Here is a 26,916-nt window from a genome sequence, read left to right as displayed (position 1 = left end):
AGGACAGGAAGGGAGTTGAAGTCTAAAGCTAACCCTGGAATCCAGACATTATTTAAACTCCTCTTTTGCATCTTTCCTTTGTCCCCCAAACCCTTTTACTATACACCTGGCAGCTTTCAGACCCAGGTGAGTTGGTGTGAGTAGGCAGGTGTAGGAAGAGCTCTAAGGAGCAGATCTGCTCTGGCTGACCCTCCCTCTGAGACTCCTAACCCCAGCTTAGCCCAAACCTTCCAGTGGGCAACACTGAGATCTGACGGAGCTCAAAATGGACAGAGTCAAGGTCCTCTCAGCTGAACCCCATACCTCCAAGGGTCACTAAAGTAGGACTACTCTTGGGGGCACTTCTTAAATTATCCTGCCAGTCTCAGAGCCCTGTGGATCTCAATATCTCTTACTGACCTCGAGCCCCCTGGGACACAGCCCATCCCTGGGTGTATGGGGGTCACTAGATCCCCTGATAGACCCTCAGAACTGCCCTGGGTGGTCTGTGCTCCCTCTGAGCAGAGTTCTCAGTGAGTCACCAGCTGTGGAGATGAGCCCTGTCAGTTGGAGGATGGGGTCTCCAGAGGGTCTTGGGGTTGAAGATACAATAGTCGTGAGAGTTTGGGTATAAATCTGGAGTACCCAAATTACTAGTCTTTCTACATCTGCTCTGTGTCATCCTGAAGACACTTCCCTGCCTGCCTACCTGCCAACTTCAAAACCCAGGAGAGGGAGAGGGGTGAGAAAGAATGGATGGATCTGAGGGGCTGATCTCTGCTGTGAGACCATTACTCAGAGCCTTCTGACTCTCATCCAATTTCTGATGTGTCTGAGCTGACAGTGCTCAGGAAGGATGGGGTTGGGGGCACCTCACCTGAGACCAGTAGTTCAGGGGGTCACTGGGGTGAGACCACTCCTGGAGGTACTTCCTAAAATATCCATAGCATCTCAATGTACACCTGTATCTGAAGGTCACAGGGTCCAGAGGGAACAGGGTCCTAAATGTCTCTTTGCCATGACAATGTGAATCAGGGTCCAGGAGAGCTTGTGTTCTCCTTCCTTAGTCAGAACAGAACTGTCAAATCCCTGCCCTGAGCCACACTGGAGGGTGACGTTCCCTCCTGAGGTCACGACAGGGCTAGGCAGGGCTGAGAGGCTGGGTTTGTTGTAGAATCCAAGAGAGAAGGAGGCAGCATGTTAGATGGGGTTCACCCTCCCTCACGTCCCTCTGGGCTGGGCTGTAAGAGGGGAGACCCCCTAAGAGCAGAACCCCTTCCTGAGGGCAGAGCCTGAGGTTTGAGCTCCTCACGTGTCACCGCAAGAACCAGGAAGTCACTGCGTTCTGACCACGCAGTGAGGCTGAGGAAGTTACAGTAATATCTTCCTGGATGAATGTTTTTCATGATGAATTTGGCCTTGTCCTTGGGCTTCAGTGGTTTCTGTCTATTCAAGGATATATTTTTGTCTTCTATATACAGATTAATCTCCTGGGCCTCCACGGTCTCCTGACATCAGATGCTCACAAAACTCCCCCACGGGATCACAGAGGCTGTCTCAGTCCAAATGTTGGGTTTGGGAAGGGTTCTTGGAAAGAAACCAGAGACTGCATTATGAATACCTTCCCTTCCCTCATTCTCCAGCTCAGCCCAACACACTCCTGTTCTATCACCTCATCTCAGGACCCCTGCACTCCCTCCTCAGTCCCAGGGGTGAAGTAAGAGGTGGGACATGAAGCCTAGGGAGGACTCAGTTGTCTGCACGCAGGACCTCTGGCCCAGACTCAGCCCTGGAAGATTCCTTCTCAGATATTTACACTAGAAAGTCAAAGTTGATTTTCTTTCAACAAGTCATCAACAACTCAAACTGCCTGAACCAGAGGTTTCTCAGGAGCGAGGGATGTGAGCCACCCTGTCCCCTCCTTCTTCTGTCCCTTCCTTGTGTCCACAACTGACCGAGGCAGATAAGAGCAGTGAGGAGGGACAGCATGGCTTCTGCTCAAAGTGCTCCCGCTCTGCAGATGGAGGAGCCCCTGTCCCTGAAGGACAGAGACGCACAGGATGTGGTGAGTCAGGAGCTGCCAATTTTCTGGGTTCCCACAGCTGTGGATGCACACCAAGGGTACAGCCCCTTTCTTGATCTTTTTCTGGGCTTTTCCATGATGAGGGCGCAAGAGGAGTCTAGCCTCTCTGAAGACATTCAGCCCCAATATAGGTCTCCTCTGACTCCCATGTTATCTTTGAAATGTTTCGCAGGACATTCTGACTGGTCTGAACTCCTGATCAGGAAGGACAGGTCACAGGGTCTTATTTGAGTGGACCCACAATAGGCCTGCTCTTAATCAGACTCAATACTTATTTTCTTAACTTTCCACAAACAAAATTTACTTTTTGTCTTTGACTCATCCTCTGACAAATATTTTCTGATCATCTACTACTTGCCGACCATCTGTGACAGACATCAGAAATACACCTGTGATCCAAAGAACCCATTTCCTGTATGTATTTTGGAAACTCTTCTTAGCAGAATATGAACATTCTCGGGTTTATGATTTCATTACATTACTTACAAGGGAGAAAGAGAGAAAACACGCAACCATCTTTAGCCATGACTAGACTGTGGTTTAAGGAATGGTTATTTGAGGAGGTGGAGTCTTTTGAGATGGGACTGAAAAAATTCTTGAGAGGAAGGAACGTTCTAGAGAACTCTGGAGACAAAGAGGCTGTTTGGACAGGAGCAAGGGAGAGTGAGGGAGTGGCTGGTCATGGAGTGCTCTCTATCATGTAAGTATGTTGGATTATGTTTATAAGACAAAATTAATATATAAGAATGAACTCCTATGTCAGACTGAGTGATGAAAATCACATGTGTCATGTGTTACAAATGAGCTAGAGAAATAAAACCTATGTCAATAAAATATAATATCAATAGTAATTAAACTCTAATTCTTGTGTTTCCATCAATGTCACATGAATGCTTACATAGACTTATCAAGCCATCCTTCATAGTCCTCACCAGTCAGAGACACATGTAGAGAAGAGAAATGAGAGGAAGAAATCTCAGTGATACTTCATATCCTGTGCTGTTAGTGGGGGACTTGGGAAAGAATTTGCTAGTTCTGCAGAGCTCTGAGAAACAGATATGGAGGAACAAGAAAATGATCAATAGCAGATGATATGAGGTTGTGAATGTGTGAGTTAGGGTGTGTTCATGGCATAACTGCACCTGTATGATTGAGCGAAGCAGTCTAGTGAGAGTGAGGTTAGAGGGTCACAGCTGGATGAGCATGGACACCCTTCAGTTCAGAAAGACGAGTGTAGTTTATCCAGAACACTGTGAGGACCATGAAAAGATTTTGAGCAGAAATGGAGAGATACTGAAATGAAATCGGAAAGACTGATAAGAAGAGTGAACTGGAGCAGAAAGTGAGGGGTGGAGCTCAAAACTCAGAACAATGATGGACGTGAGTACTGCCTAAGTGGGTGTGAATGTTGACCTCCCCTCACTGTCTATATTGACTGCAGACACCAAGGTGCCCTCAGAGTCAGTGAGCCAAGTGGTTGAGTGAAAAATGAGTCTGGTAGTTCTGGCCATACATTAACTACCACAGGAAAGCCCAGCTCCCCCTCCTGGCCCTGGAATACAGGTTTTACTTCACACCCTTCCACCTGGATGCTGCTTTGAGCAATAAGATCTTTCTTTCTCCATTTCTTTGAGGTCACTCATTTGAGTTATTTCTGTCTCTTCAGAGCAGTCTTGATATGGGTACTACTCTCCTATTTAAACTGTCGAGACTCTTCAGGATTCAGATAAGGGTTTTTCTGTAAGAAATTCATAATAGGAGAAATATTTTGGGAGATAGCCACCCTAAGCCCTGGGTGAGTCACTCCCCAAAGCTGAAGTGAATATTTCCCCCGGAAACAACAATACCAGCAAAGGGAAGCAGGAGAGCAGCCAAACAACCTCCCCCGCAGCATTCAGAGCACAGTCGCATAGAAGGAGGGAGCTTTTGGGTCTACAGTAGTGAGTCTTAGGGTCCGAGCTGCAACACCCCCACCCACACTGCTGAGGGCTTGCCAGAGGGCGGGCGGCAGCGGGAGACAAAAGCATGGTTCTGCTGGCAGGGGCGGAAATCAGCTGGCCACCACGGGGCTCAGGTGTGAGCTCAAACTTGCCTGGCTGGGGAGAAGGGAGCATGCAAAAGCGGTCAAGCTCAGCTGCCGGCAGCCTGTAATCCAGCCTGCGGGAGAAGGGTGGGAATCCCAGAAAGGGTGGAGACGAGCCCCTGAGCAAGGGCAGAGGAGCACAGCCTTGCCCCACCCGTGCAACGCAGGCTTGCAGTCTGACTTGGTAGCCGGCTCCTCCCGCGGGGGTGGAGCCAAAAGCCCAGAAGAGGTGGAGTTCCGCTACTGAGCTGAGCTTGGGCACGCAGTCCTGCCCAGCGGTAGAGCCAAGGCTAGCAGCCGTTCCTCAAGTGGGCTCCTTCTGCAAGGGCAGGGCAAAAGCCCAGAAACAGGCAGAGACCCACAGCTGAGCAAAGGTGCTCACCAGTGTCCTCAAGACTGAGAATAACGTCACACACGGGGGCAGGGCAAAGGCCAAGGCTATCAACGCTTGTGCACCCGAGCACGTGATCACAGCCACTCCCGTGAAGAGAAAATGCGGAGGCAAAGAAATACTACACAAATAAACCAAGAGAAATCCCCAAAAAAGGACCTAAGTGAATCAGATATAAGCAAATTACCAGATGCAGAGTTTAAAATACCAATTGTTAGGATGCTTAAAGATATTAGAACAACCATAGATGGCCATTACAAAAACCTAAATAAAGAGATAACAAATATAAAAAAGGACATTGAAATAATAAAAAAGAATCAGTCAGAAATGACAAATACAATATCTGAAATAAAGAATACAATGGAAGGAATTAAAAGCAGGATGGATGAAGCAGAGAATCGAATCAGCGAGTTAGAGGACACGATAAATAAAGGCACGGAAGCAGAGCAAAAAAAAGAAAAGAAACTCAAAAAGTCTGAGGAAACTCTAAGAGAGCTCTGTGACAACATGAAGAGAAATAACATCCACATCATAGGAGTTCCTGAAGAAGAAGAGAAAGAACAAGGGATAGAGACTTTGTTCAAACATATTATAGCAGAAAACTTCCCCCAATTAAGGCAGGAAAACATTTCACATGTTCAGGATGCACAGAGAACTCCAATAAGGAGAAACCCAAAGAAACTAACACCAAGACACATCATAATTAAAATATCAAAGTTAAATGATAAAGAGAAAATATTAAAAGCTGCTAGAGAAAAAAAGACTATCACCTACAAAGGAGCCCCCATAAGGATGACTTCTGACTTCTCAACAGAAACATTTGAGGTCAGAAGGGAATGGCAAGAAATATTCAAAGTAATGCAGAACAAGAACCTACAACCAAGACTACTTTATCCAGCAAGGCTATCATTTAAAATTGAAGGAGAAATAGAAAGCTGTACAGAGTAACCACCCTTGAAAAAACCACCACAAAAACACTTGACTTAAAAAAGGTAGCAACAGAGGAAAGAAGTATGGAATACAAACAAACAAAAACAAGTGATAGAAAAACAAAAGAGAAGAATCAAACAAGATACAAAACAAACAGAAAGCAATTTATAAAATGGCAATAGGGAACCCACAAGTGTCAATAATTACACTAAATGTAAATGGATTAAACTTACCAATAAAAAGACACAGAGTAGCAGAATGGATTAAAAAAGAAAATCCAACTATATGCTGCCTACAAGAAACTCATCTAAGCAACAAGGATAAAAACAAATTCAAAGTGAAAGGCTGGAAAACAATACTCCAAGCAAACAACACCCAAAAAAAAGCAGGTGTAGCAATACTCATATCTAATAATGCTGACTACAAGACAGAAAAAGTACTCAGAGACAAAAACGGTCATTTCATAATGATTAAAGGGACACTGAATCAAGAAGACATAACAATCCTTAATATATATGCACCAAACCAAGGAGCACCAAAATATATAAGACAGCTACTTATTGACCTTAAAACAAAAACTGACAAAAATACAATCATACTTGGAGAACTCAATACACCGCTGACAGCTCTAGATCGGTCATCCAAACAGAGAATCAATAAAGATATAGTGGCCTTAAATGAAATACTAGAACAACTGGATATGATAGACATCTACAGGACACTTCATCCCAAAGCGACAGAGTATACTTTTTTCTCTAGTGTACATGGAACATTCTCAAGAATTGACCATATGTTAGGCCACAAAGACAATATCAGCAAATTTAAAAAAATTGAAATTGTGCCAAGCATATTCTCTGATCATAAAGCCTTGAAACTAGAATTCAACTGCAAAAAAGAGGGGGAAAAACACACAAAATTGTGGAAATTAAACAACATACTTTTAAAAAATGAATGGGTCAAAGAAGAAATAAGCGCAGAGATCAAAAGATATATACAAACAAATGAAAATGAAAATACGACATATCAGAATCTCTGGGATGCAGCAAAAGCAGTAATAAGAGGAAAGTTCATATCACTTCAGGCCTATATGAACAAACAAGAGAGAACCAAAGTAAACCACTTAACTTCACACCTTAAGGAACTAGAAAAAGAAGAACAAAGACAACCCAAAACCAGCCGAAGAAAGGAGATAATAAAAATCAGAGCAGAAATAAACGAAATAGAGAACAGAAAAACTATAGAAAAAATCAATAAAACAAGGAGCTGGTTCTTTGAAAAGATCAACAAAATCGACAAACCCTTGGCAAGACTCACCAAGGAAAAAAGACACAGGACTCAAATAAATAAAATCCAAAATGAAAGAGGAGAGATCACCACAGACATCATAGATATACTAAGAATTATTGTAGAATACTATGAAAAACTATATGCCTCCAAATACAACAATCTAGAAGAAATGGATAAATTCCTAGAACAATACAACCTTCCTAAACTGAGTCATGAAGAAGCAGAAAGCCTAAACAGACCAACCAGCAGGGAGGAAATAGAAAAAACTATTAAAAACCTCCCCAAAAATAAAAGTCCAGGTCCAGATGGTTATACTAGTGAATTCTATCAAACATTCAAAGAAGACTTGGTTCCTATTCTACTCAAAGTCTTCCAAAAAATTGAAGAAGAAGCAATACTTCCAAACACATTTTATGAGGCCAACATAACCCTCATACCAAAACCTGGCAAGGATGGCACAAAAAAAGAAAACTACAGACTAATATCTCTAATGAATACAGATGCTAAAATACTAAACAAAATACTGGCAAATCGAATACAACAACATATTAAAAAAATAATACATCATGATCAAGTGGGATTCATCCCAGAATCTCAAGGATGGTTCAACATACGTAAAACAGTTAACGTAATACATCATATCAACAAAACAAAGAACAAAAACCACATGATCTTATCAATAGATGCAGAAAAGGCTTTCGATAAAATACAACACAATTTTATGTTTAAGACTCTCAACAAAATGGGTATAGAAGGAAAATATCTCAACATAATAAAGGCCATATATGATAAACCATCAGCCAACATCATATTAAATGGCATAAAACTGAGGACTTTCCACCTTAAATCAGGAACACGACAGGGGTGTCCACTCTCTCCACTCTTATTTAACGTGGTGCTAGAAGTGCTGGCCAGAGCAATCAGACAAGACAAAGAAATAAAAGGCATCCATATCGGAAAAGAAGAAGTAAAGGTATCACTTTTTGCTGATGATATGATCCTATACATCGAAAACCCAAAGGACTCCACAAAAAGATTACTACAAACAATAAACCAATACAGTAAGGTTGCAGGATACAAAATTAACATACAGAAGTCCATAGCCTTTCTATATGCCAACAATGAAATATTAGAAAACGAACTCAAAAAAATAATCCCCTTCACGTTTGCAACAAATAAAATAAAATACCTAGGAATAAACATAACAAAGAATGTAAAGGACCTATATAAAGAAAACTACAAGGCATTGCTAAGAGAAATAAAAAAAGACACAATGAGATGGAAAAATATTCCTTGTTCTTGGATAGGAAGAATAAATATAATTAAAATGGCCATATTACCCAATGTAATATATAAATTTAATGCAAATCCCATCAAAATTCCTATGAGATTTTTTAAAGAAATGGAACAAAAAATCATCAGATTTATATGGAACTATAAAAAACCCCGAATAGCCAAAACAATCCTAAGGAAAAAGAATGAAGCTGGGGGCATTACAATACCTGACTTTAAACTATATTATAGGGCCATAATAATCAAAACTGCATGGTATTGGCAGAAAAATAGACACTCAGACCAATGGAACAGAATAGAAAGCCCAGAAATAAAACCACATATATATGGTCAAATAATCTTTGATAAAGGGGTTAACAACACAAAATGGAGAAAAGAAAGCCTCTTCAACAAATGGTGTTGGGAAAACTGGAAAGCCACATGCAAAAGAATGAAACTCGACTACAGCCTGTCCCCGTGTACTAAAATTAATTCAAAATGAGTCAAAGACCTAAATATAAGATCTGAAACAATAAAGTACATAGAAGAAGACATAGGTACTAAACTCATGGATCTGGGTTTTAAAGAACATTTTATGAACTTGACTCCAATGGCAAGAGAAGTGAAGGCAAAGATAAATGAATGGGACTACATCAGAATTAAAAGTTTTTGCTCAGCAAGAGAAACTGATATCAAAATAAACAGACAGCCAACTAAATGGGAAATGATATTTTCAAATGACAGCTCAGATAAGGGCCTAATATCCAAAATTTACAAAGAACTCATAAAACTCAATAACAAACAAACAAACAATCCAATAAAAAAATGGGAAGAGGACATGAACAGACACTTCTCCCAGGAAGAAATACAAATGGCCAACAGATATATGAAAAGATGCTCAGCTTCATTAGTTATTAGAGAAATGCAAATCAAAACTACAATGAGATACCACCTCACCCCTGTTAGATTAGCTATTATCAACAAGTCGGGTAATAACAAATGTTGGAGAGGATGTGGAGAAAAAGGAACCCTCATACACTGTTGGTGGGAATGTAAAGTAGTACAACCACTATGGAGGAAAGTATGGTGGTTCCTCAAAAAACTGCAAATAGAACTACCTTATGACCCAGCAATCCCTCTACTGGGTATATACCCCAAAACCTCAGAATCATTGATACGTAAAGACACATGTAGCCCCATGTTCATAGCAGCATTGTTCACAGTGGCCAAGACATGGAAACAACCAAAAAGCCCTTCAATAGAGGACTGGATAAAGAAGATATGGCACATATACACTATGGAATACTACTCAGCCATAAGAAATGATGACATTAGATCATTTATAGCAAAATGGTGGGATCTTGATAACATTATACAGAGTGAAATAAGTAAATCAGAAAAAAACAAGAACTACATGATTCCATACATTGGTGGAACATAAAAACGAGACTAAGAGACATGGACAAGAGTGTGGTGGTTACCAGGGGTGGGGGGAAGGAGGACGCAGGAGGGAGGGAGGGAGAGATTTAGGGGGAGGGGGAGGGGCACAGAGAAAACTAGATAGAGGGTGACGGAGGACAATCTGACTCTGGGCGAGGGGTATGCAACATAATTTAATGACAAGATAACCTAGACATGTTTTTCTTTGAATATATGTACCCTGAATTATTAATGTCATCTCATTAACATTAATAAAAATTTATTAAAAAAAAAAAAAAAGAAAAAACAAACAACAAAAAAACAAAAAAGAAATTATTTTCAAAAATTAAAAAAAAAAAAGAAAGAAAGCTGTACAGACAAAAAAAACCTCAAGGAATTCACTGCAACCAAACCAAGGCTGCAAGAAATGCTAAGGGACCTGTTGTAAACAGATCAAAGGAAAAAAGAATATAGCAAAAGAGGAAAACAGTTTTAAAGAAAAAAAAGTCAATAAACAATTACATATCAGTAATAACCTTAAATGTTAATGGATTAAATGATTTGATCAAGAGACATAGGGTAGCTGCGTGGATAAGAAAACAGGACCCATACATATGCTGTCTACAAGAGACACATCTTAAATCAAAAGATGCACACAGACTGAAGATAAAAGGATGAAAAAAAATATTTCACGCAAATAGAAATGAAAAAAAAGCTGGGGTAGCAATACTGATATCAGACAAAATGGACTTTAAAAAAAAGACCATAGTTAGAGATAAAGAAGGTCACTACATAATGATAAAGGGAGCAATCCAAAAGGAAGATATAACCATTATAAATATCTATGCACCTAATATAGGAGCACCTAAATATATAAAGCAGGCTTTGATGGACTTAAAGGTCAAGATCAACAGCAATACAATAATAGTAGGAGATTTCAATACCCCATTAACATCATTAGATAGATCCTCAAGAAGGAAAATTAACAAAGAAACAGCAGACTTAAAGGACATATTAGATCAACTCGATTTAATAGATATCTTCAGAATCTTTCACCCTAAAACAACAGATTATACATTCTTTTCAAGCGCTCATGGTACATTCTCTAGAATAGACCACATGTTAGGGCACAAAAGCAGTCTCAGCAAATTTAAGAAGATTGAAATCATACCGAGCACTTTCTCTGATCACAATGGAATTAAACTAGAAATCAACCACAATGGAAAAATTAAAAAACATTCAAACATTTGGAATCTAAATAGCACGTTATTAAATAACGAATGGGTTAACACTGAGATCAAAGAAGAAATAAAAAAATTCCTAGAAACGAACGATAATGAGCATACATCAACTCAAAATTTATGGGACACAGCAAAAGCAGTCCTGAGAGGAGTTTATAGCATTACAGGCATACCTCAAGAAGCTATAAAAAGCTCAAATAAATAACTTAACCCTGCATCTAAAAGAACTAGAAAAAGAACAGCAAGTAAAGCCCAGAGCTAGTAGAAGGAAGAAAATAATAAAGATAAGAGCAGAAATAAATGACACAGAGGCTAAAGAAACAATACAGAGGATCAATGAAACCAGGAGCTGTTTCTTTGAAAAGGTAAACAAGATCAATGAACCTTTAACGAGACTCACCAAGAAAAAAAGAGAGAGGACTCAAATAAATAAAATTAGAAACGAGAGGGGAGAAATAACAACTGACACAACAGAAATACAAAATATTGTAAGAAAATACTATGAAGAACTGTCCGCCAAAAAACTAGACAACCTAGATGAAATGGACAAATTCCTTGAATCATATAATCTTCCAAAAATCAATCTGGAAGAATCAGAAAACCTAAACAGACCAATTACAACAAATGAGATTGAAACAGCTATCAAAAAACTCCCAAAGAAGAAAAGTCCTGGGCCTGATGGCTTCGCAAGTGAATTCTACCAAATATTCAAAGAAGAACTAACTCCTATCCTTCTCAAGCTATTTCAAAAAATTCAAGAGGAAGGAAGACTTCCAAACTCCTTTTATGAGGCGAGCATAATTCTGATTCCAAAACCAGGCAAAGACAACACAAAAAAAGAAAATTATAGGCCAATATCCCTGATGGACTTAGATGCAAAAATCCTCAACAAAATATTAGCAAACCGGATCCAGCAATATATGAAAAAAATCATACACTATGATCAAGTTGGATTTTTCTTGGGAGACAAGGCTGGTACAATATTCGCAAATCAATCAATGTGATTCATCACATAAACAAAAGAAAGGAGAAAAACCACATGATAATTTCAATAGATGCAGAAAAAGCATTTGATAAAGTCCAGCATCCATTCATGATCAAAACTCTCAGGAAAGTGGGAATACAAGGAACATACCTCAACATGATAAAGGCCATCTATGACAAACCCACAGCCAACATCATACTCAATGGGCAAAAATTAAAAGCAATCCCCTTAAGATCAGGAACAAGGCAGGGGAGCCCCCTTTCACCACTGTTATTGAACATAGTTCTGGAAGTCCTAGCCGCAGCAATCAGACAAGAAAAAGAAATAAAAGGCATCCAAATTGGAAAAGAAGAAGTAAAACTATCATTATTTGCAGATGACATGATATTGTATATAGAAAACCCTAAAGTCTCAGTCAAAAAACTACTAGACCTGATAAATGAATTCGGCAAGGTGGCAGGATATAAAATCAATACTCAGAAATCGGAGGCATTTTTATACTTTAATAATGAACTGTTAGAAAGAGAAATCAAGGAATCAATTCCCTTTACCATTGCAACCAAAAAAATAAAGTACCTAGGAATAAATCTAACCAAGGAGATTCAAGACTTGTACTCGGAAAATTATAAAACATTGATAAAAGAAATCAGGGAAGATACAAATAAGTGGAGGCTTATACCGTGCTCATGGTTAGGAAGAATAAACATCATTAAAATGTCTATATTACCCAAAGCAATTTATAAATTCAATGCAATACCAATTAAAATACCAATGACTTACTTCAAAGATATAGAGCACATATTCCAAAAATTTATATGGCACCAAAGGAGAACACAAATAGCCTCAGCAATCTTGAAAAGAAAGAATAAAGCAGGAGGTATCACACTTCCGGATATCAAGTTATATTATAAGGCCATTGTACTCAAAACAGCATGGTACTGGCATAATAACAGGCACATAGATCAATGGAACAGAACAGAGAACCCAGAAATAAACCCACAGCTCTATAGACAACTGATATTTGACATAGGAGGTAAGAAATTACAATGGAGTAAAGACAGCCTCTTTAACAAATGGTGTTGGGAAATTGGACAGCTACCTGCAAAAAAATGAAACTAGACCACCAACTTACACCACTCACAAAAATAAACTCAAAATGGATAAAAGACTTAAATGTAAGCCGTGAAACCATAAGCATCTTAGAAGAAAACATAGGCAGTAAGCTCTCTGACATCTCTCGCAGCAATATATTTGCTGATTTGTCTCCACAGGCAAGTGAAATAAAAGACAGGATAAACAAATGGGACTGTATTAAACTAAAAAGCTTCTGCACAGCTAAAGACAATAAGAACAGAATAAAAAGACAAACTACACAATGGGAGAATATATTTGACATTGCGTCGGACAAGGGGTTAATAACCAAAATTTATAAAGAACTTGTAAAACTTAATACCAGGAAGACAAACAACTCAATCCAAAAATGGGCAAAAGAAATGAATAGACACTTCTCCAAAGAGGACACACAGATGGCCAATAGGCATATGAAAAAATGTTCACCATCACTAATGATTAGAGAAATGCAAATTAAAACCACAATGTGATATCACCTTACACCAGTCAGAATGGCGCTCAGCAATAAAACAACACAGAATAAGTGCTGGCGAGAATGTGGAGAAAAAGGAACCCTCCTGCACTGCTGGTGGGAATGCAGACTGGTGCAGCCACTGTGGAAAACAGTATGGAGATTCCTCAAGAAATTAAAAATCGAATTGCCTTTTGACCCAGCTATACCACTGTTAGGAATATACCCCAAGAACACCATAGCACTGTTTGAAAAGAAGAAATGCACCCCATGTTTATGGCAGCATTGTTCACAATAGCAAAGATCTGGAAACAGCCCAAGTGTCCATCAGAGGATGAGTGGATTAAAAATCTTTGGTATATATATACTATGGAATACTACTCAGCCATAAGAAATGATGACATTGGATCTTTTACAACAACATGGATGGGCCTTGATAACATTATACTGAGCGAAAGAAGTAAATCAGAAAAAACTAAGAACTATATGATTCCATACATAGGTGGGACATAAAGATGAGACTCAGAGACATGGACAACAGTGTTGGGGTTACAGGGTGGGGGGAGGAGAGGGAGGGGATTGGGGGAGGGGAAGGGCACAAAGATCATGGCTTTTCAGCATTTGCCATATTGCCCCCTTAAACTATAGACAGACAGCAAATATTTATTTATGGTGGTGTTTCCACTATAAAGACTGCTGTCTTAGGGACAAATGCTGATGAACTATTTCAGCAGTTCCTCCTTCTTCAAAGACTTATGTGTCAACATAGAGCTCTATGTTTCATAAGACGTACTCAAGCTCACTCCATGCTCCCTGGAGCTTTAGCACAAGGGAATGCCCCCCCCCTTTTCTTTTCTTTTTTTCGTTTTGTTTTTCTCTTTTCTTTTTTCTTGTTGTATTTTTTCTTTTATTTATTTATTTTTTGTATTTTTATGAAGATGGAAATGGGGAGGCAGTCAGACAGACTCCCGCATGCACCTGACTGGGATCCGCCTGGCATGCCTGCCGGGGGGGGGGGAATGCTCTGCCCATCCGGGGTGTTGCTCTTTGCAACCAGAGCCATTCTAGCACCTGAGGCAGAGGGTACGGGGCCATCCTTAGTGCCCGGGGTGGCTTTGCTCTGGTGGAGCCTTGGCTGCGGGAGGGGAAGAAAGAGACAGAAAGGAAGGGGAGGAGGGATGGAGAAGTAGATGGGTGCTTCTTCTGTGTGCTCTGACTGGGAATCGAACCTGGGAATCCTGCACACCAGGCCAATGCTCTACCACTGAGCCAACCGGCCAGGGCCTAGGAATGCCCTTGTTGATCAAGCTACCCAAAAGAAAATTATATAGAGCAACCATGACAGACCGAGCAAGTCAGTCTCATACCATTCATCACCAGAACGCTGCAGCCCGGTGTAAACAGTTTCAACTTTCTCGGGAAGCAGCACGGCAGATTGGGAAATCCTGTCCAAGGGGTCCTATACTGCCCCTTCATTTGGAGTTAACCCTCAAGGACCCCTACCAGGACAACTTTGGCAGATGGATGTTACTCATATACCTTCATTTGGCAAACAGTCGTATGTCCACATTACAGTGGCTTCATATTCCAGATTTATAGTAACCTCTTTCAGAACAGGAGAGGCTGCTAAGCATGTTATAGCTCATTGTCTGTATGCAGTGTTCTATTATTGGATTTCCTAAACTGGCTAAACTGAAAATGCTCCTGCATATGGAGCAAAAGCATTTACGGTATTTTGTCATGCTTACAATCTTTAAAGTTAAGGTATTATTAAAGTGTACTCAGCAAACATTTTAAGGTCAATTAAAAAAATTAAAAGGGGGTAGTCATCTCCTGGAACTCCTACAGGTCTACCATATCATGCTTCTTACTTAAAAAAAAAAAATTTACATTTCTTTTCAATGCTGATGAACAGGAAACACCAAATCTTTTTTGCCTGCAAACTATTACCTTCTTTATTAGATCCAGCTAATAATACTGTTTTGTCTTTTTCCAAATAGCTCCAGATATATGGAAAAGATTTATATAGGCGGATGGGGATCCTCAAACCCCTCAGCGAGATCTTCTGAGAATGGCTTTTAAGATACCTAGAGGCAGAAAAAGCCCAATAGAGATCAGGGAACTACCAGCTTTTAGGATACACCCTTAAAGGCTCCAACACCCCAAAGGGGTCTCATAGGATACCATCTGGGTCTTGCTTCAATAGTGGAAAGGAAGGTCATTGAGCTAAAGCCTGCCAGGCTTACATGCCTCTGCTGTGAGGAAACAAGGACACTGGAAGGTAGGCTTCCCCCTCGCTCCTCTAAGGAAGGGTTCAGTCTCTTCCAGCCCTACTCCAGCCACCTATGACCTAACGTTGTCCAGAATGCTGGGGTTTGCCACTGAAGGCTGAAGGTGCCCAGGGCCGTCGGCCCCATCTAAGACACTGTGGACGAGCCTAGGGTATTTCTTCCAAGAAGCGGGTAAACTGACCTCATTGGCACAAGGGCCACTTAACTATGTTTTGCCTGAATAGTCGGGTTTTTTATTCTTCCCTCAAAGATCTTTGTTGTCAGTGTTCATAGTCCTATTTTCTGCTGCTTTGCTTAATATATAGTGTTTCCTTTATCCCTCCTACCTCAATGCCCCACTCATATTTCAGGCTGGGACCTACTCCTAATGTAGAGCTCTCTTTCCCCCTTTTGCCAACTTCTATTATGAATCTACCTTTGCCACCCAGCTTAGTGTATCCCAAGGTTCTCTTTATCATGCCACAGTCGCAGAGCTCCAGGGAAAAGCAACCTTGTCTCATGTCTCCAGGCAGAGGAGAACAGAAACTCCATATCCACGCATGCTGCAAATGGCTTTTCCCATATACCTGAATCATTACCAGCTAGAAGCAGTGGTCATTGGGACTTGGACATGAGCTGCAAAGTATAGAATGGTGACAACAATTCCAGTGCCATGAGGACTTTTCCTGGATGTGGACTTTTCCTGGACTCCTGCTCCCTGTGACAGCTCCTAACAGACTGAACTGTGGTTGGGTTGCATTTTTCAGGAATTTGGCATGGTGATGGGGCCAACTTGGACTTGGTGAACATGTTAAGGACACTACTCTTTTATGGATTCTTGCTGTATTGGCCAAGAGTTTGCCTAAAGGTTTTTAATCACTGTAAAAAAATAGAAGACTGGATAAAGAAGATGGGGCACATATACACCATGGTATACTATTCAGCTAGAAGAAATGATGACACCAGTTCACTTACAGCAGAATGTTGGAATCTTGATAACATTATGTGGAGTGAAATAAGTGAATCAGAAAAAAACAAGAACTGCAGGATTCCATACATTGGTGGGACATAAAAACGAGACTAAGAGACATGGACAGGAGTGGGGTGGTTATGGGGGGTAGGGGGAGGGGAGGAGGGAGAGGGGGAGGGGAGGGGTACAAAGAAAACTGGATCGGGTGACGGAGGATGATCTCTCTTTGGGTGATGGGTATGCAACAGAACTAAATGACAAGATAACCTGGAAATGTTTTCTTTGAATATATGTACCCTGATTTATTGATGTCACTCCATTAAAATAAAAATTTATTTATAAAAAAAATCCATAATACATAAACACACACTTTAAATATCATAATGGCTTTACAACATCCTGAATGGTTAAAGGACATTTGAGCACCTACTTCCTCTCTTGGTCACACTTCCCTCATTTGTAGTAGAGTGATGACAACCCTCCCCTTCCAATGTGTTGAGAATTCACCCTACATGAGTCATGGCATCAAGGAAATCAGACATTCAGAATTAGATGAAGATATTGGAACTTTGAATCATTTAAAAGCAGAGATACCTCATCCACTGGAGCAGAAGAAAAAGTCCAAACTCAGAGCGCTCATGTAGGGTTACCTGAATCATGACTGAGACTATTGCAGTACACTGGATAGATCATGGTTATTCCACCACATGGTGCTGGAACAATTGGATGAGTCCCTGGAACTAGAATATTTTTTATGCCTGTTTCACAACATTTACAATAATCTCCGGGAGGATGCTCTAATCAGCTGAACTATCCGGCCAGGGCATTTACAATAATCTATGTCAGATGGACTACAGATGAAAATGTGAAGAGTAATCAATTACTTTTTCTTTTGCAAAAAAGATGTAGAAAAATATCTTCATAGCTTTGTGAAAGGAAAGTTTTTCTTGAGGATACCAAAGCATGAACTTAGTATAGAAATTGGTAAACTGAGAGCCACTAACTGTTTCCATAGACACCATAAAAGCATAAAAAGAATATCACACAATGGAATACAGTGGAAGAAGATATTTGCAAATCCAAAATGAGGCAAGAAACTTGGACTGAGAACATTTAAAAAATATGTTCAAACTTCTAAGATGACAGTAGATAATAGGTGATGTGTGTAAGGTATTTTTCCCTGCCGAGAAGGAAGGAAGGGGGCCAGAGCCACAAGGTGTGAAAGAGCAAACGCTTTATTCAGTACAGAGCATTTCTTGGATGAGATTCACTGGCCTGGGAGATGGAGGTAAGGAACATCGCACATGGAGAGACCTCGTGGGCAAATTTAAAGGGGTCGTCTAGGGAAGTCGGGCTAATATGACATCGTGAAATCTCACTGGCTGACAGTCAGTCACTTTTTTCCCAAGGACTCCTAGGAAGTTTCTTTTGTCATGCTTGGTTGTGGGCGGTCCTAGCCAAAGTTCACAGGCCTGGATTCCCCATGTGACTATCCTTCATTATCCACCAAACTTACAATGGGTGTACAACATAATCGACTGTCCAAATGATGTAGAGATGTTTTCTCTAAATCTATGTACTCTACTTGACCAATGTCACCCTGTTAAATTTAATTGTTTAAATATAAATAAATAAATAAATAAAAAGAAAACAGGCGATTACTTTAACACACAACTTGCAAACATTGATATCCCATGAATGGTTATCTTTGTAATGTCCCTCAGCTCCACAATTCATCAGATAGTGGACATTACCCCCACAGCATGGTACAAGCACATACTCGGAATGGCTAAAATATAAAGGTTGAGTTGCCAAGGGTTAACACAGTTATGCATCTACTGTGACCCTCAGACACGGGTGCTGGGAGTGAAAATGATGTGGCTGCTCTTAGAAAGGGGTTACTGGCATCTTGTAAACAGAAGCAATCCTTAAACAACATCTATACCCAATTTCCCAACATCATTTTATGAAAAGAGTATCCTTTTTCCCTTGGTTTGTCTGGGCGCCCCTGTCAAAACTCAGAAGACTGTATTTGTGTAGGATAAATTCAAGATCTCTATCTTATTCTATTAATCTATGTGTCTATCCTTTAGTTAATCCCAAAATCTCCTTTACCACAGGACCCTTATGGTAAGATTTGAAATGTGATCATATGAGTCGTTCTTGCCCACTATGTTTTTCTTCAAAAATTTTAGAATATATAAATTATAGAACCAGTTTCTCAATATTTAAAATGTAAACTTGAGATGCTTCAACCATGTGAAGTTTTTGAAAATGTCTCTGAAAAGGTAATTACTCTAGCAAGTGGGAATTGAGTGGCTGGCTTTTTCTGTCCTGTGAACATGAGGTATAAATTTGAGCATTCTTGTTTCTCAGGCTTATTCATCCAGGTACTTTATCCTACTCAGCAGAGTTTTACGTCTTCTTAATAGAACACAGATTGTGACACAGAAATATTTCAACTTTTTATATGACCAATTTTCTTAATGTGTTTTGTATAATTCAACAAAGAATCACCCCCAGCCATTTATGCATGCTCTTCTGTGACTAAAGTAATGAGTGTGTGTGGGAAAATCTCAAATCCTCAAGAAGGTTAATTTATCTTGCTATTGTCTTCAGTTCAATTACCACATTACTTCCAATGGACAGTGTCTTTGGACCTAAAATGAACTATATGGTCCTGTTATTTCTTCTAAACAAGCTCTAGTTTGTTTTGTTGAATGTGTTCTTGGTGCTCAACACAGCAAGTGGATAAAATTTTCCTAGAAAATTAAAATATACTTGCAGTGAATGTAAACACTTTACAATATAAATATATAATATATAGATATTTTATGTAAAATATATGTAAGTAATATATAATCATATTAATGTGCCCCTTTTATAAAAAAATTTTCAAAAAAGCTAGAATATTATTGACTATATTTGTATGCTCTAATTTACATCTCCTTGTACACCAGAAACTACTATAATATTGTATTTAAAGTATAATTGAAAAATAAATAATGATAATATATGTTGTCTACAGGATTCCCAATTCAGAATGAAGGGTACACACAGACTAAAAGTAAAGGGATGCAGCCTGACCTGTGGTGGCGCAGTGGGATAAAGCGTCAACCTGGAATGCTGAGGTAGCCGGTTCAAAACCCTGGGCTTGCCTGGTCGAGGCACCTATGGGAGTTGATGCTTCCTGCTCCTCCTCCTCTCTCTCTATCTATCTCCTCTCTAAAAATGGAATAAATAAAGTCTTTAAAAAAATAAATAAATAAAAGTAAAGGGATGCAAATAGAAAAGAAAAAAGCTGAGATAGCAATATTTATATTTAATAAAATAGACTGTAAAACAAAAGCTATAGTAGTAGACATAGAAGGACACTACATAATGATAAATGGAGCAAGCCAGAAACAGGATATAACTCTTGTAAAATTTTGTACATCTCAAGCAAATCTTGATGGATATAAAAGGAGAGATTGACAACAATACAGTCACAGTAGGGGATTTCAACACCCCATCAACATCAATGGATAGGTCATCCAGACAGAAAATCAACAAGGAAATGGCAGCTATAAATAACACATTAGAGAAGATGGATTTAATTGAAATATTTAGAGCATATTTTGCCCAAAAGCAACAGAATATACAATCTTTTCAAGTGCACGTGAAATATTTTCTAAGATAGATCACGATAGGACACAGACAAATCTCAGTAAGGTCAAGAAGATTGAAATCACATAAATAGTCTTCTCTGAACAGAACGGTGTAATAATAAAAATCAATCACCAAAACAAAACAGAAAAGCACAGAAATACAAGGAGGATAAACAACATGTTATTAAACTAAAAAATGTGCTAACAATGAGATCGAGAAACAGATCAAAAGATACCTTGAAATAAATTAAAATGAGAACACAACAACCCAAAGTTGATGAGGACAGCCAAAGCAGTTTTAAGAAAGAAATTTATAGCATTACAGACTACTTCTACCAACAAGAAAAATCTGAAATAAACACTCTAAGCTTATATTTAAAGGAAATTAAAACAACAAACAGAGTCCAAAGTGAGTAGACAGAAGAAAATAAAAAGATTAAAGCAGAAATAGATGAAATAGAGATTAAAAAATAAAATAATACAAAAAATTAATGAGATCAAGAGCTGGTTCTTTGAAAAAATAAAAGACATTGACAAACGTTTAAACAGACTCATCAAAAAAAAAAAAAAAGAGAGAGGACCTAATTAAATAAAATCAGAGATGAAAGAGGAGAAATAATAACTGACATCAGACAAATACAAAGCAAAATAAGAAAATATTATGCCAACAAACTGAACAATCTGGATAAAATGGATAAGTTCCTAGAAACATACACTCTTACAAAACCCAATAAGGAAGAATCAGAGAATCTGAATACACAGGTTATAACTAGTGATTGAAAGAGTAATAACAATAAGAAATTCCCAAGAAATAGAAGTACTGAGTCAGATGGCTTCCCAGGTAACCTTTACCAAATATTCAAAGAAGAACTAACACCTACCCTTCTCAAATTATTATTATTTTAATTCAAAAGAAGGAAATACTCCCAAGCTTATTTTACAAGACCAGCATTACCTAATTCCAAAACCAGATAAAGACACTAAAAACAAACAAAAAAAGCCTAGAGGCCAATATTTCTGATGAACATAGATTTTAAAATCCTCAACAAAATATTATCAAACCAAATACAGCAATACATTAAGAAGGTCACACATCATTATCAAGTGTGATTTATTTTGGGGATGCATTATTGGTACAATTTCTGCAAATCACTAAATGTGATGCACCACATAGCAAAATGAAGGATAAAAAGCACATGATCATATCAATAGATGCAGAAAATGCATTTAATAAAATTCAGCATCCATTTATATAAATTTCTCAGCAAAGAGTAAATACAGGAAACATATCTCAACATAATAAAGTCCACATATGCCTGACCAGAGAGCGTCGGACTGGGATGCGGAGGAGCCAGGTTCGACACCCCAAGGTCGCCAGGTTGAGCATGGGCTCATCTGGTTTGAGCAAAGCTCACCAGCTTGGACCCAAGGTTGCTACTCGAGCAAGGGGTTACTTGGTCTGCTGTAGCCCCACGGTCAAGGCACATATGAGAAAGCAATCAATGAACAACTAAGGTGTCGCAACGAGAAACTAATGATTAATGTTTCTCATCTCTCTCCATTCCTGTCTGTCCCTATCAATCCCTCTCTCTGTCTTAAATAAATAAATAAATAAAATAAAGGCCACATATAAGAAACCAGCAGACAACATCATAGTCAATGGGAAAAAACTGCAAGTGTTTTCTTTAAGATCAGAAACAAGACAAGAATGTACATTATCACCACTCTTATTCAATATAGTACTGGAAGTCTTAGCCACATCAAGCAGACAAGAAAAAAATAGAAGTCAGTCAAATTGGAAAGAAAGAAGTAAAATTGTCATTATTTACATGATATTCTATATAGCGAGCCCTAAAGGTTTTACACTACACAATTACTAGAACTAATAAATGAATTCAGGAAAGCAGCAGTATACAAAATAAATACCAGAAACCAGTAGCATTTTTTTATTTAGAATATTAAAATTAACAGGATGACATTGATCAACAAGTGTACATAGATTTCAGGTAAACATCACTCTATCATCAGAACAGTTTATTATGTTGTATATTCATCACCTAAAGTCCAATCATTTTCCTCACCTTACATTTGTCCTTTCCACCTTTCCCTAATGTTCTTTCCTTCCCTTGCATATCCCTACCCCTGGTAACTACTGTATGCTTATCAATGTCCATGAGTTTCAGTTTTCTATCCCAACTGTGTGTGAAATCATATAGTTTTTACCTTTTTTGATTTACTTATTTCATCTAGTATAATATTCTCAAGGTCCACCCATGTTTTTGTAAATGACACTATTTCATCATTTTTTATGAATGAGTAGTATTTCATTGTGTGTGTGTGTATAACATCTGTAATATAAATATATTACTATATATATACTACAGTATATATATTACATCATATATATATTACATATATATATTACAATATATAAATTTCATCTTCTTTACTCAATCCTCTTTTTCGAGGGACACTTTGTTTGTTTCCATGTCTTGGCCACTGTGAATAATGCAGCAATGAACATGGGCAATACATGTATTTCTACATACCAATATTTTTTAGTTTTGGGGGTAAATACCCAGCAGAGGGATTGATGGGTCATATGGTAATTCTATTTTTAATTGTTTTAGGAACCACTATACTTTCTTCCATAATGGATGTACTAATTTGCATCCCCACCAACAGTGAATGAGCATTCCATTTTCTCCGCAGCCTCCACAGCACTTATTACCTGTCTTGTTGATAATAGCCAATCTAATAGGTGTAGGGTAGTATCTCATTGTAGTTTTGATTTGCACTTCTAGAATAGCTATAGAAGATGAGCATCTTTTCGTATATCTGTTGGCCATTTGTATTTCTTCTTGGGAGAGGTGTCTGTTCAGATTCTCTCCCCATTTTTTAACTGGATTGCTTACTTGTTTGTTGCTGAGCTTTGTGAAATGGAACAAAATATCACTAGGTTTGCATGTAACCATAAAAAACCTCCAATAGCCAAAGAACTCTTGAGAAAAAAGAACAAAGCTGGAGTATTACAATATCTGACTTCAAATTATACTAGAGTGATGATATAAAAGCATGATGCTATTGGCAGAAAAAGAGACAGAACAATGGAACAAAATAAAAAATTATAAAGAATGTGTAAAACTCAACAACAAAAAATTCAATTAAGATTGTCAAAGGACTTCTGGGACATACCAGATGTCCAATAGACACATGAAAAGATGCTTAATATCACTAGCTATCAAAGAAATGTAAATTGAACCTTGAGACATCACCGAATACCTGTCAGATGTCTATCAACAAAAGAGAACATTTGTGCACTGCTGGTGAAAATGCAGACTGGTGCAGCTTTGGGTAATAGGGCCATTTTAACTATGTTGATTCTTCCAATCCATGAAATATTTTTCCCTTTCATTGTGTCTATTTCAATTTTTTTAATAATGCTTTGTAGTTTTTAGTATATAGATCCTTTACATTCATTGTAAATTTATTTCCAGGTATTTTATCTTTTGCATTGCAACTGTAAAAGGGATTATTTTTCTGAGTTCATTTTTCAAAGTTTCACTGTTGGCATATATGAAAGCAATAAACTTCTGTATATTAATTTTGTATCCTGTGACCTTGCTGTATTAGTTTATTGTTTCTATTAGTCTTTCTATGGAATCTTTGGGGTTTTCTATATACAGTATCATATTATCTGCAAAAACTGAAACTTTCTTTTCTGATTTGAATGCCTTTTATTTCTTTCTCTCATCCAGAGGAGGGAGATGTAAGGGAGGGGAAGAATCATTCGGGAAGGGTGTAAAGAAGGACAAATGTAAGGTGACAGAAAATGATTTGACTTTGGTGATGGATATACAGCATAATTGACTATTCAAATGTTAGAGTGATGTTTAACTGAAATCTATGTATACTTGTTGATCAATGACACCCTGTTAAATTTAATTTTCCAAATCTTGGCATCTTAAGCTTCACTTAGTATTTTTAGAAACTGATTTAAGCTCACTTCTTCCAATGTGTTCACAGCCTGCCAGACACCTGCCCAGGTTCCAGGGTCTTGATTCATAGACTGTGGACACCCCCAGATACCTAGGAGCAGATAAGAGGTACGTAAGAGAAGAGAAAATGGCTCTCTGTAGAACATTTCACACATTCCAGGACCAACCTGTCCTTTAATAAATAAAGCTTCTGGAGTTCCTGTGGGGACTAGGCTGAGGAGGAACGAGGGCTTCCTCTTCTCTTCACTCCAGCCACCACAATGTTTGCAAGGCACTAGAGGGTGCATTTGAGGTTCCCAGCACCCTGCAGCCCAGGAAGGCAGGACCTGGGACAGAAAAGAAGATGACACTGTCTCGCAGCAACGGCAGGTTTGCAGGCTTCTGTTCTTAAAGCAGCGACTCAGGGTCTCCCCAGCAGTGTGCTCACAGGGACAGAGGGCCATGGTCTCCAATGACTGTCCCCTAGGCTGTCCCCAGACTCACCCTCTGCCTTCCTCATACACCCAGGCACACACACCCACACCCACACTCACACCCAGTACTGCATACACATCCAGGAATAAACAAGCTTACATTTTTTTGTGGTTTTAACTTTAGAATAAAAATGGAAGTGTTTATGGAGACCTCTCTCTGTGGGTTTTCCCGTATGAACACAGAGAATAAACTGTTGTGACCTCATAAGGGGAAATGTAACTTCTGAAAGGGTCACTTGTTAAGAGACAAGGTATTTGAGTACACGAGGTCACTTACAGTAATTTCTCAACATTGCCATTGATCATAGAATTACTCAAGTCCCAGAATCGAGTACACTTTTCTCCTATTTAATATATAACACACAGCCATGAAAGGCATATCACCCATGCTCAGATGAATTTTCAAGTCACGGTGTGTTTGGTACTAACCTAAGGGCTCTCTGTTCAGACACCAAATACAAACTGTGTTATTCCCTGAAATAATGCTTTCACTGGGTTTGTTCAAATACTCTATTAATACTCATCAAAAATTTGGAAAAAAAAGAATGGTAAGATCACCAAGATCTAAAAAGTTACTGATATGAAATACTTTTTCTATAAAATGGGCTCATAAACCAACAAAACAGTGAAATGGGATCAAAGAAAAGTAGCCATCATGTCTCAGCACTGCTGATGGAGGGTCAAGCAAGGCTCTGTCTGGCAAGCTGATATTAAAAATGCTTCTGTTGGCATGGCTAGATCTACATGGACTCCTACTTTTCCGCATTTTATTTAAAAAAATTAAACTTAATGGAATGACATTGATCAAGAAGAGTTCATATGTTTCAGGTAAATATTTTTATAATATTTGAACTGTTGGTTGTGTTGTGTGCCCATCACCCCAAGTGGAATCATTTTCCATCATCATAATTTGTCCCTCTTTACTTCCTTCCCCTACAACCTCTTCCCCCACAACCTCCTCCCCCTGGTAACCACTTCACTTTTATCTACCTGGTCTCTTGTAATGATTTTTGTTCTAGTCTTTTGGGGCATCTGGTAAATGTGCTTAGTGTGGACTTGGTCATATCAGCAGGCAGCTAGAGGTTGATGGGGAAAGAGAGCAAAGAGAGTTGGACATTATATTTTATAACAGTTGGAGAGTGTGCTTCAGTAAGAAGATTAAGCATTGTGATAAGGTGCCGAAGAATTGCAAAAATTAACAGTTTTTAAAAGGAAGAGTCAGGCCCCCTTACCCCTCCTTTCTGAAAAGAAAAAGACCCAGAGAAAGAGATTAAAGGGGCAAAAATTAGTATCTAATTATACTATAGTTCAACTATAGTTCTCCGGAAGGCCTGAGGCCACTACTTAAAAGACAACAAAGAACTTCCTCTTTCCCTTCAATAAAATCCTTTATGAGACAATGTTTACATATCCTACAGTGATTTTAATCCTTTCTCCCCTCCTGGAGTCCTGTAAGTGACATATACCTTTAGACAAAGGGATCATGAGCCCACTCCCCCTTGCTTGTAAAACCTGTGTTCTGTAACATTTTATCTGCTTTCTAATCATCCCTCTTGAAACCCTTTATATGGATAAAAACTTGTAAACTAAACAAACATTTTTAGCAAAGCTATTTTCATTTGGCCTCTTTCCTTATCCTAAACTAAGCATTTCGCTGTGGCAACAGGGATGGGGGTAAACACTAGAAGATTTGAGAATGTCTTTGATATGTAAAATGACATTTATTGCTACTGTATTGATATATAAATGACATTTATCACCATTGTGTTACCTTGTAAGTTTAATATTAGAAATGTTTTTTCTCCTTTTAATAGATTCTATATACAAATGTTGTAAGCTTGTTAATGATTGACTATTGTGTCATGCTCCCCTTCTTTTTCCCCCCAACCTGTATGTGATCAAGTCTATATAACTAGCCTCAGGGCTATATTGAGGACTACACGATCTGGGTTAGCTATACCTTGTGTAAGTCATATGTAGCCAGCTTATTAATAAATCTCCTCCTAAAATTTCTTCTGTATCCTGTCTTGGTGTCACTACATAACCCGCAGAACTAAAGTACTTTACTTTATAACAACATCTCTTTAGAATAATTGGCTAAAAGGCTAAAGTCTTCATAGGCTCAACCGCACATTTTGGAGTCTATTGTGTCCTCAGCCCTTTGGACTCAATCCCTAGTCATTTGGAGGACATTTCCCCAAGGCACTGCAGGTCCCAGTGCCTGAGAAAGAGGTGCTTCTGCACTTCCACTTTAAGGCTTGCACAGTGGAAACCAGAAGGACGGTCATGGAGGCCTGTCAGTCTAG

The 26,916-nt window shown here is 38.7% G+C and overlaps 1 protein-coding gene across 1 annotated transcript in view; it reads right to left on the bottom strand.

Moving 5' to 3' along the window:
- LOC136399391 (leukocyte immunoglobulin-like receptor subfamily A member 6) overlaps window positions 1–26,916 on the bottom strand; it is a 367,572-nt gene that overhangs the window by 322,909 nt on the left and 17,747 nt on the right. The gene's annotated exons all lie outside the window — the stretch shown is intronic.

The sequence above is a fragment of the Saccopteryx leptura genome, chromosome 3 (assembly GCF_036850995.1).
Source record: "Saccopteryx leptura isolate mSacLep1 chromosome 3, mSacLep1_pri_phased_curated, whole genome shotgun sequence".
Taxonomy (NCBI): Eukaryota; Metazoa; Chordata; class Mammalia; order Chiroptera; family Emballonuridae; genus Saccopteryx; species Saccopteryx leptura.
This window is presented reverse-complemented; position numbering and strand designations above follow the sequence as displayed.